We start from the raw sequence: 13,079 nt of genomic DNA on the forward strand, positions 1-13,079 counted from the left end.
TCACTGTCTGGATACTACTGAAAAGTGTATTTTTAAAATGCATGAAATAATAAAAGAAGTAATAATACTAGGAAATACTTTTAAGGAAACCTGGGTCCTTTAGAACTCTCCTGGCTTCAGGTCCTGTTACTGCTTCAGCAGAAATTGGTTTGGACACTAGTGAAAAAGAACTTGGTATCCCAATTTATTAAATAAGATCACTAAACAGGACTGTTTGACTCAGGAGAAAATCTCATATAGGAGAAAGACTCTGGAAAAAATAAACTAACAATTTGTAAAAAAAAAAAGTTACTATTTCTAGTAAAGATTGACAACATTTCTATTAAAGATGAACTGGAAAAAAATCAAGACCTAATGTTTAATTATATTTAGACCTGCATGCCTTGATATATAGGAAAAAATGCTCACTCGATGGGAATTGTGTGAAGCCAGGAGTTAGCACTGAATGCTTTAATTTTCAGGATATCAACTACAACTACATCACTAGAAATAACATGGATGATTTGCAGTTATGTTTAAAAATAGTTAGAGGTGGACCAATTGTCCAAGTTACATGCTTATACTAAGAAAAGACGGAGAAAAATCATGCAGAGCTTTATAACCTGAGGGGAGAAAAAGAACCAGCATAGAGGTGAGGTTTAAATCAAATATGAAGCAATCTATATTTTCCATTAAAGCCATTGTGAAATTGGCCATTTCACAAAGGTCTTGATTGAAAACCATGTGAAAGTTAATGGTTTTGACTCAGACGATCCTCAGCGCTGAAATAAGAAACAAGGAGAAAGCAGACCCACAAAAACAGAACTTGAAAAAAAACCGCTAGCGCAAAACCATATGATTTAAAAGAAACAATTTAAATATCTCTAGAAAATAGTGTAAATTGCCTTGTTCCCAAACTAGAGGGGAGATTCAACAATAAAGATTCCCATTGTAATGTCAGCACTACATTTCTTTTTATAAGCAGCATATCAGTAAGATTTACCAATATTGTTTCAACATGCTGAAAGCTTTATTATCTATTCTTTGACATTTAGTATTTTTCGAATTCTTTAGTTTTAATAAAAAGCAATAGCGATGCCTACAAAATACTTTGGTTTTTAACATGGCTGATTTGAACCCTAATTAGCACATTCGTATCTGTCAAAAAATCCAATGTCTTTTGTATTCCTATTTCTGCATTCTTTTGTGGTCAGTTTAATTAAATCTGTTGATAAAATACTTGAAAAATATAGGAGAGAAAAAAAAGCATTTAATAATATAGGTTAGGATTTTCAAAAGCAATTAATAGTTGGTGCCCATTAAACTAAAGAAGGAATTAGCCAAATAATTTTCTAGGTTTTTTCCTTAATGTTATCCGTAAAATTTTAGCACCTCTTTTAATAAGAATAGTCATGACACAATAAGGAGCATTCATGATCCAAAACGGCTTCCTCTCCTCTTCTCCCCCAAAGGAAGAGACAAAAAAAATTATTGAGATGCTGCAAAACAGGAGTTCACAGTTTAAAAGGCTGCTGACAACCTCTTATGGCACTCTGTTTCAGAAGCTGTGATTTCAAGAGCTAGCAAAGTGTGTCATAAACACTACTGATAGTTGAAAATTAGAAGATGAAGAACACTTCAGAACATTTAAGTGTGGTAGGTATGATTATAGCAATCAAAACGCTATCCCATTTCACTACAGGTTATCTTGAACAGCAAAGTTAAAAAAGAAAAAAAAAAAACAAACCAAGCCAAGGAACAAAAACCAACCACCAAACATATATGATCCTAAATTGTGCAGTATGCATAAATGTTAGAAGCAGTCCTGACAGGAAGTTGACCCAAAATGTAATATGCTATTTGTCTTGTTTTGTACTTTCAACCAAAAAGATTCCTGCTGCTTCTTCAGGACAAGTTTCACCCTCACCTTACGGTCTGAAGCAATCCTTCGCTGGTTCGGTGTTGCAGACTGACCTGTTTCTCACAAAGTATCTATGCAAAAAGAAAAGCTTCATCCTTAATTGTAATACTGGGGTGTTGGCAAGGATATTTGTACATGTAATTCACTGGCCTGTAGTGAGTTGATGTATATCATCACCTATGACCAGTAAAACAGCATAGTAACGTTCGTCCTAAGACCTGAATTTGGTCTCATGACCGTGAACACAGTCTCTCTTGCTCCAGAGACTGAACATCACCTAGGCTCTTACACATACTGTACAAGTTGTAGTTTTTCCTCTTCTGTCAAGATATTTTCAACTACTTGGGATGTCTTCTCCTCTCCCCACATTAACTTCCCATGCTGTTTCAGAGCAGGCATTTGTGCTCTTGATCCTCGTTAGGCAATTGCTCCACAGTCTGGAGCCATGGCTCGTACTGAGGGGCCCAGGGTGAAGCTGGCAGTAGACACTGCCACCTCTTTCCTCTCCTGTGAAAACCTTCTCCTCGCTGAAGATGTCACATCTCCAGGGATCCTTGCATAAACCTCACTACCTTCCCTACAAAAGTGCAAAGTCCATAAATACAGAGTGACACAAACATCACAAACTCTGGTCAAGCCATCCACAACAAGATCTCCTTTTTCAGCAGGGGACAAGAAAATAAACAAGAGATGACAAATATTAGGTCATTCTCATCTTAAGCCAACATAACTCTGTGCTGCTGCCAAAGATGAATCCTCTCTTTCTTCTGTCAGCTGAATCAGCAAGCTCATCCTAATTCATCAGGGAGCTGCACTACCGCTAATGGACAAAGAAGGGTTCAACAATATATAAAGCGTGATATATTAAATGCACTAGAAAAACAAACTAACAAAAAATTCCCCATAAAGAAAAAAACCCTCTAATATTAATAGTAGTACCCAATGCAGCTTAAATATGCAAATAAACAAAATAGCTTCATGTGTTTTTAATCCTGTTACTTAGGGATGAGTTGAGCATGAATGTCCACATGCCGTGTTCACTATCTGCAACCTGAAAGGATACAGAACTAAAGTCTTGCAGCAAATAATTAAGACAAAAACTATGGACCCAGAAGTTGTAATGAAAAAATATGAATTAAATGAAGTAAAAGTCCCGTGTGGTTAGGAAGCAACTAAGCTTCATTCTCAACTTCTTCCAGGAATGGAAGGCAAATCAGCAAAGGCATGCGAAGCTCTTAACTCAAGATCTGTACTCCAAGCACAAAAGTTAATTGGCAGCTAGCTTCTTTTCAATAGATTTAAAGATTTTAAGACCCAAAGGGATCAGCGTGATCGGCAGATTTGACCTTCCATGTAACAGAGGCCAGAAAATGTCACGCAGTAATTCTTACATCAAATCTAAAAACTTTTAAGCTAAAGTAGAATATATATTCAGCTGAGGCAACCAGACCCAGCTTTCAAGATTTAAGGAGATGGAGAGTTCATTGCCAGCCTTTCAAAAATTGATCTACCAGCCCTTATTGCTAAGGTTTGCCTAATACCCGGTTTCTTCCACAGAGGTAACCACTGCTGTTCACCCCCAGCTTTTTATTACACTCTTCATTTTCTTTAAGCAGTAAAATGCAAAGCCTATTTTTGAAAGTGAGATAAACAACAAGATCAAATTAAACTCCAGAAAAAAAAAGGGATACTCAACACTCTGCATCATGCAATTTCAGGGTGCTTCTGATTGCCTCTGTCTGGGAGAATCAATGGTAGGTATTTACATAAAAATATTAATTAAGCACAGAGTGCATTAGTAGTTGCTTTAATCACCTTTCATACAATAACTGTTGTTTCTATTTGTGTTCTGCTCTGCTCAGACAGTTTCAAGGACATACTATCGTTTGTTTATATTGCACAGTATCCATCGGAGTAAAGGAAAAACGTACCTTTGGTAAGCAAGCAGCCCAGCAGGCGGGCTTGCCAGACACCCTGGATAATGCAGAGGCCCTGCATTACGCACTTGAATCACTTATTGAGACTCTGTTTAGAATAAAATTGCTTTCTACCATCTTTGCCCATACAGGGGACCTACAAAGTTTCTAGCAACTGTCCTGAAGTCACTCAGCCGTTGTCTAAGGTGTGCCTGAGACAGCAACCCTGGGCTTGACCCCACGCAGGTGCTCTCTGTCCTCACAGTATTATCCGTGATGCCAGAAAATTCACTTCTTTTTTCTTTTAAATTGGGCTTCCAATAAAGTCTCTTTCTGGCTGTTCCTTGTACACTGGGCTGTCCTGTCCTGTTCCCTGCCAAGCTGATGAGCTCCTGTGCCTGAGTCCTCCCTTGCAATAATCTTGTAATATCATCAACAGCACACAGAGAATCAAAATCCTGCCCTTGTGTCATGATAAATCAGGATTTACTGACGTGAACGTTTAGGAGCTTACATTTTCAAATGCTTGTGTGTAGGATTTATTCATAGGACTAAGTACAAATGCAGAGCAAAACCAGCAGGGCTTCTTTGAAGTCCAGACAAGCACTCCCAGCCAGCAAACTCCTCACCAAGCAAATAAAAGAACTGCAGTAATTTTCACAATAACAATAATAATGTTTGCCAACTAAGTGGAAGTTTGCTTATGGTAATACCATTAGCAAATATCAAACTAGCCCCCTACTGCCATTCTTTTCAAAGAATAAGAATAATTTTACGGTCAGAGAAGTAACTGATGTGCTTTAAGGTAGGCAGCAGGTGAATCCTATAGAAACTCAAGGAGCTAGACCAACACCTGAAATTAAGCATAAACTGGTTTTCTTCCTTACTGAAAGCTGATGTGTTGTAAGTGATGTTCCTCTCTGTCAGATGTGACTGTTTCTACTCCTCAGTTCAGAAGAAAAAACACCTTTAAATGTAAATAGTTGTACATGTTAAGCAAATGAAGATTAATGAATATATCTTACTGCCTATGTATTTACACAGGTAAGAACCAGCCATAAATATTAGTGTACTCTGAAACCTATATGCTTGAAAATTTGCAATAAAAATAGCAAAGTGCCAACATTGTTGAACCAAACATTTCTTAAAAAACTTCTTCCGAAAGAAACCTGCAGACATCTCTGAAAGTTTTGAGCATATCCTCTGCCAAAACTACTGAATCTGGGAATTAATCACAAAGAGAAAAATAACTATTTCACCTGTGACTAAATCCAGTATTTTCTACAGAAGAAACTGAAGATTGTATGCAGGAACATGGCTCACATATGTAGTTGTCTAAAGAGACTCCTTTATGACAATGGTTAACAACACCACGATACCACCATCCAAAAAAAACCCCAAAGTATGCCTCACAAAAACTATTCCAATTACATGGCAGTTTTATTGAGTCAGACAAATTCTGTAACAGACGTTAACTATAACTAAAGGACTTTTGCAACACAGAAGATTTGGTATTTCCTTATTTGCTTTTGTCCAAAATAGGGAGTAAAGCTGTCTGAACATCCTACGTGTCCTGAAACAAAACAGCTGGGACTTTGCACCTATGGAGCTAGGAAGTCTTATGGCGTGCTGTGTGCCTGTCTGCCCTCACTGACTTGGGGGGAAATCACAGTTTTTGCTTGTGCTGGCACATGCTGAATGCTCAGGCCTGTCTTTGCTAGAAGACAGCTTTTGCAAAAAAAAAAAAAACAACAAACCAAAACCAAAGAACCACATGCATCTAAGCAGCCCCAACAACAGAATGATTAAGGAAATAAAAATTAAATGTATACTGTTCCTTCCCTTCCCTGGCTCCTTTTTTTCTCAAACTTCTTAAAGACTTTTCAGCTTAATATAGACAAAAAGTTTACAGCAAAAACAAACTACATTCATATGAGCTTAAATGTACTTTCTGGCAACGTGAAATTGCCTCCAAATATAAACACATTTCTTCAGAGATCTCCAGTGCAGCTACAGAATGCAGTTTCCCTGAAAAGGCTGGTAAGAGGCAGAGAAGTGGCAGTGCATTAGGAATATAAAGATACTAGTATTGAATTTAGGTAAAATATTTTCACAAAGAAGTTTTAACAGAAACAGAAATCACACTTGAAAATTTATGCTATTCCCTCTGAAGATTTAAAGTTGAGAGAAAACACATTTTCTTTTAGAAAAAAAATCAAAGCAAACTGAAAGTCTGTTCATAGAAAATTCGTGATCAACTCTATTGAACAGAAATATAAGCCTAAGAGATGTTAAATCACTGCTGTAGAGCTACAGAGGTTGTACCCAGAAGCTTTCCTTCAGATCTAACTACCTAAATATCAAAGTATTTTCAGCATCGTTTCTAGAATGACAGGAAAACCACCACAGAACTCTTGGCACCTGGATTATGAAGATATATTTCAAGACTACTGAAAAATAATTAAATTAACGTAGCAACTTTTCAGGGGACCACAAGTCCATCCGTGCAGACCACCAGCTGATACCACCACATCCCACCTCGTGGTCCTGCCCGTGATGGCGCAGCACTGCACCAGCTCCCATTTCCCATGTCCTCCAGAAAGAGCGTGTCCTCATCCTGCTGGAAGCATCTCTTTTGTAGGGATAACATGGACATAACACCTTCCATCTGCATGGCCCCACGGTTCACTGTGTCTTCCACAGCTTTTCTCTTCCTCTCCCTTCTCATTCCATGACTTGGCCACTGTTTTTATAATATACACTTTCATGGTATGGTCAATATTATTTTTCCTCCCTCCTGTGTTCCCTTCCTTTGTCAGTGCTTTCCAGTACAGTTTTCTTACTCACATAGATAACCACATTGCTGAGTCTTTGTTTCCTTCTAATAAAGCTATCTTGCCATAAATCAGTTTACTTGAGATGTCTGTCTAACTAGAGCTGTCTCTAAACCTGACAAGTATTTTATCTCCCTGATTATTTTCTCAATCCATACTGGAATTTTCAGAAAACAGAAAAATGTAGTAATAGAAATTCTTGCTATGTTTTTTTTTTTCTTTCTTCCCCAAAAAACATTAAATTTGGCCCTTTCAATATTCTCTTGGTCAATGAAACAGCAATCAAAAATCTATTTTAATTTCTCTCTTAACTTGCTCTTTCCCTCCTCCATGTGAAAACACGCAGTATGCAGTATGCTTGCTGGGTTTTGGACTCCCTTTCTAAAGCCAAAAGCCTCCAGGCTCAGTGAAAATCTGGATCTAGCAAGAAACCGAAGCTGAAATTCTCCAAGACAGTTACCTGTGCTGCTGCTTCTGCTGCTGGGCTCAGAGAAAGCCCTTTTCTCTTCCTGCTATTGCATTTGAGGTCTCCCCACAGTTTTCTTCTCCTCCACAGGTTCCCCTCACAGGGTACCAGGGGCTTCTGCTCATGTCTTTATTCTGCATTCAAAGAGCGAGGTTTCTGACTTTCTGTGCCAGATAAAAAAGAAGTCAATGTTTCAGCCATGATAAAGAATAAAAATGTAGCTGGTTCTCACAGCTGTAGGTCAGAAGGACACTGTGGCTTGAAAGTGTTCCTGTCCATGTAATTTCATAGCAAACATCCAACCTTCCACGTTATCTTGACTTGAGGTGGAAATATTGATGAATCAACTTTTTCTTAATTGGCTTAATTTTAATCCTGGTGTTACACTGATCCTTGAGGAAGTGACATCTTTTTTTTCACTGACTTCAGCAGCAGAAGAATGGGAGAACCTATTCGTGTTTTTAATGAAGTTGAGAGATACTGACTGCAATTTTTCAAGGAAAGAATTGAGGTCTCCCTTTAAAAACAAGTATTACAGATCACTATTCTTTATTTCTGAGGCATACAGCTTGTTACAATAAAACTTAATGAAGTAGGCTCTAAGGTATTTCCTGTAATATATTTCAATAAAAGAAAATATAAGACAGTAAAGTTGCTCATGTAAGCATTCAGGATTTAAGGAATTACTTAAACAATGAATACATGAAGTTATTAACCTTCTTGGAGAATTAAATGTGCCACTACGTGATGAATCAAAACCTGCAGTCAATTCAAGTTTGAAGGATTGATTTTATACATGCAGTTGAAACATAATTAAAACGATATGCAATTGTGTTGCCTCTACAGAAAATTTGACTAGACTTCTAGACCACTACAACACCTTTGCAACAGCTTTTATTTGGTACTTTCATACACCAGTTACCTCTTGGCAATGGCACAGTCTCAGGAAGATTTTATTCTAGTACTTAGCCCCAAGTAAAGGGAAAGTCTAGTGAAACTAGCGATTTTCAGGTTTTATTTCTTTGCAATATTCTGCTGTGCCGGGAACATTAAGAGGATCAGCATGACTAAGTAAAATTTTGCTCATGCACGGCTTATTGGATAAAAGCAATAGCAACGAAAAAACCCTGATACCCAACTAATCTGTGTACAGGTTATCTGCGTTTGTCAGGTATTTAATGGTAAATTTTATAATAGGAAAGGCTTAGAAAAGTTATAACATTTACTGTCTCAGACAGGTCACAGGAATATTCTGTGCTTAAAGCAGCTGGAACACTGATACCATGAGATCAAATGTGACATAGAAAGGATAAAAGAATAATCATATATTTTAAAACAAAACAAAACATGAAAACAAAACCCAAAGAGCAGAAATGAGATCAACGAGAGGTATTTTTTCAATTCACTGAAGTGTCCTACTACTTAAGATAGCCCTTCCTGGCGCCCTTTTGCATGTCAAAGATTTTGTGTGTCCCCATCAAATCTTTTTCCATTGGTATCATGCTTATCTTATTAGTACCAATCTGAGATTGGCAATTAGGAACTCAGGAGATCTTCGGGTCTCTTAAAGTGATCACTGTGCCATCAGATAATATCAAACCACCATTATCAGATTAATTTTTTTTGCTTTTACTGATTTGTTCAGCTCCTAAGTCTTCTAGATGTTTATGAATATAACATGTTCATTATACTGCTAACAATGTCATACATTGCCTATGTACCACCTTCACAATTAATTATAAGACCACACGTCGATACCATTTTTGCTATTTGCGTGGAGCTGGCTGAGAGCTCCTAAACAAGTTATTATTAAACAACATGTTAAAAAGTTACAACTGCTCACTGGCTGTATTCAAACAACAGTTCATTTGCAGCTTCCTATAACTGAAACATAAGCTGATTTTTAAAATAAAGTTCAGGCCTGTTTTGCCTCTTAGTGAAAGATCTTTCTGAATGACTAATTTAAAATTTTTCAATCCATTCCACTGAACACAAGGTAGGTGTGTATGTGAACAGCAGAAAACCTGGGCATCATCTAGAGTTTAATGAGTGCCTCTCTGTCCCTGATGCCTCTGAAAGCTCTGTTAGGGATGGAGATTAATTATTATTTGGAATCAGCCCTGAGTTCCAACTACTGTTTTGTCCTGTCTCTCAGAAGCTTAAAAGGATGCAGGAATAGGGCTCAGTGAAGAAGTTTCCTTCTTCCTCCCACTGGTGCTGTTGTCATTACTTTTCTCTGCTAACAGCAGGGAAAGCTGCCGCTACAAATGTCCCACGATTATAGTCACTTTCTAAAATGGCAATTTTCTTACCAAGAAATCACTCCCTCTATAAAATCCCTTCATTATTTCTGAGGAACAAAATTGTGCTCTGGAAGGATTACCCAAACATATTAGAGGACTGTTGTGAAAGAAGCCTACACATTACTTTTGATCTACCTACTCTGAGAGCAGTAACCAATACTGTACTCTTGAAACATGTCATTGGAGAAAAAACCACAACCAACCAATCAACAAAAAACAAACTCCAAAATCCAACCAAACCAAAAAAAACCCCACCTTGCAAAGAAGAAAAATCTCTCAGCTGGTCACAATATCCCTCACCTGTCTGCTGAGACTTCTCTACCAGTTTTCACGTGGGAACAAAAGGAGGCAGACTTGAAGAAAAGCGTGGGGTTTTTAAGGAGAAGTGTTTCACAGAAGACCTGAATATGGTGGGGGAATCCAAAGGCTGTGTGTACTTTGGTGTATGGAGGGTGTACATTGATTCTCCCTTTTTGGTTTGTTTTCTTTCTGCTCCCCCTATGTCCATAAAATAATTTCTTTCTTCAACTCCTCCTCTTCCTCACTTAGCAATTCCATCCTGTAAGCCAACTCCTTTGTTTTCATATGCTTTTACCTGCCTGGCTTCTCACTTTCTCCCCTATCCCTTCCCTTTCACACTGAGTCCAGAAATGGACATTGCATGACTAACAGTTAAGCATCTGCAGACTGGTACCCAGTGCCATCTCTGGTTACTGCCCAGCAGACATTTAAAGCCTAGCTTGCTTCTTAGCAGTAACTGGATTCAGGACAGCACACCTTGCCCGTTGCCACTACTGAGATTCCCTGGAGTCTTTAGCTAGCCAAAGGTAATTTTTTTCATGAGCTCAAAAGACTCTTTGCGTTAGGAAGCAACTTTCTTTACGGGTAAATTATTCCAAGTTGTCCAACGTAAGCATAATTAAGACAGAAAGGTCACTGCCATGTTAACCACAGATAAGCTGGTCAAGTACTAGAACGAAGCAATTTCATTCTCCCATTTCCTAATTTCATTTTTATTCTGACAAAACAAGTCCTGTGACGTGGATAGTACATGTAGGTTTATACCAAATCTATAACTGAGTATGCCAAAGCTATAATTTTCCTTGAGGAATGTGACAACTGCACAAACTAACCTACTAATGCAAACAAGCCTGGCCATGACACCACCCACGGACACATGACAGAGCTGTTACTGTGGTGTGAGGTCTTGGAAAGTTTTCACTGGCAAAAGGAGTAAGAATGCTGGACTTCCAATATGAGATAGACAGAAAGATTTGACTGTTAATTCACACAGCAGCGTGCTGTCATCCCAAACAGCCTCTTCTCACATCTGCCTTCTTTTTCTAAAGGCTTTTTACTTTTCTGTTTACTTCCTTGACACTGTTTCTGAACTTTTCTGCTTTTAACTCTTTTCCTTAAAAAGTGGTAGCTCGATTCTATCATATATTTCCATCACAAAATTTCTGATGTAAATACTGTGAACTTCTCATGTTTTTTCTCACCTTGACCTCTGATGTTGCTTGCAAAGCAACCCCTATGAGAGAATAATGCAAAAGTAAACATATTTTTGAAAAAATAAGTTGAAGACTTAACCTGGGAATCACAGCACAAAGCTGTGCACACCTCACCACACTAGTTATACTGTTATCCTCCAGTCACTTATAAATTTACACAGGCTCCAGCCCTCCAAAACATGTTACAGAGCCTGTGAGAAACACCTTTCGGCAGACATGGCGACAGAAGGCTGCATCAGCCCCAGCATTCCTCGAGCCAGCAGATGCAGCGATGCAGAGCACCCTTGTGCCGGCACGGGTGCCTGTTGCAGCTGGAGGAACAATTCAGTCAGCAAGTTTATTTATAGTTTAAAACACAAGTGAAGTGCTTCAGTTTCCTCTGAAGCCACCAGGGACACTCAAATCCTGTCTAAGCATCTAAGTCTCCTCTCCGCTGCTACTATTTTGAGGGTTATCTTTCACATAAATCTGCATGGAAGCAAAACCTCCCGTATCTGCTGCTTCAGCTCAGCCCAGATCAGGTCACTTTTATACTTACCTTATTTTCACATGTTTGTGACAGAAAGCTAGAGGATGAGGACAGTAGATATGCCCATTTATTGTTGTAATACACACGCAGGTGGCTTGATACAATTCAGGGCTTCCCTTCCCTGCGGAGCAGGACACAGTCCGCCTTGTACCGTTTGAAAATCTCATGGATTTTACTGTGAAGTCTCATCAACACACGATTTCACTACCAATGAGTTGACAGAACCAGGAGATAATCAGGATTTGGGTCAGCAGAACACGTCAGTGACAGCCTTCCCAAATGTCTCTGTTTCAGTCCAGAGAGGCCAAGCTTTAGGAGTGTTAATGTGCATCTGTAAAGCACAATGCTGCAAAAGCTGCTCTAGTAGAGGTCTCAGAAACTGTGTATTTGTCTTAGCACAGCTTTATATCTGATTTAATTAGTGCTGCCTTTTAACAAATCTACAAGCTGAAATATTTGTACTAAATCCAGCTCTAAGGCCCTTCCTCTCACTACCAACACAAATTTGTGTTGATATTATTGCAGATATATATATTTATAATTTGTTATGCTTCCTCTTGCTATTGGATGGAGAGAGGAAGCATTACAAATTATAAATATACAACTGCAATAACATCAACACAAATCTGTCGGTGAGATTATAACGTTGGCTTATACATAAGGACATGGGGATTGTATGCAACAGCTTAGGGAGGGCGACTGTGAACAGCAGAGTAAATGGTGATTTAAAATTCTCTACTAAAAATTTGCCTGATGCCAGCATGAAAAAAGGCTGGTGAACAAATACTTAACTCCTGAACAGATGTTCTCAGAATAGTATGTGCTGAAGTACAAGAGGAAAACTCATGCCCTGTACTGAACAGGACTGGGTTGGCTTAAGTGTCAGATGTATCTGAGTCAACAAACGATAAAAGGCACCCCAGACTGGTAGCCTGGCATTAGACATGAAAAAAGAGGTTTTGCATGAAACTGTGAAAATAAGGACAGAAAGTAATGCATCATTTATAAGCACACACCATTATTTGTTCCTTAACTTTCACTGGGTACTGTTGCCCACAGCGAGCTACACCTATAAACAAAATCCACAAGGAAGAAAAGTGTAAACGGAAAGAAAGATAAATTACAATTTTTGTTCCCCCCAAGTCACACACCTCGAGTTGGATGGGAAGATTTTGGAGTACCTACACACTGCTGATAGCAAGCTCTTTTGCTGTCTCATCGAGTGTCAGCGAGGTCACAAAGCACAAGCAGGTCACATCCCCCAGACATGTCTCCCTCATAGGGCAGGAGTAGTACAAGGAAGATACCTGGAAATCACACACTGAGGTCACCTTCCATTCAGCAGCTATTTTCACACTATAAATGAGGGCCCCTGGCTATTTAGGTGCAATCCCTCCCCCCCAACCCTCTTCCTGACTGAAGACTAACTATATTTTAGTTCCAATATTCCTATTCTCTGTATAGCAGTATGTCATTCCTTATATACGTCAGGGGTTTGGGCCAACACATACTTCAGGCTTTTGCCCGCAGTAACAGGTAATACACAAACCCAGCTCTTGGCCAAATCTTCCACACTGAACAAATTTGACAGGGGAACCACTGGTGCAGAATGAATGC

This window comes from Leptosomus discolor, chromosome 4 (assembly GCF_034619465.1).
Source record: "Leptosomus discolor isolate bLepDis1 chromosome 4, bLepDis1.hap2, whole genome shotgun sequence".
In the NCBI taxonomy this organism is placed as follows: Eukaryota; Metazoa; Chordata; class Aves; order Leptosomiformes; family Leptosomidae; genus Leptosomus; species Leptosomus discolor.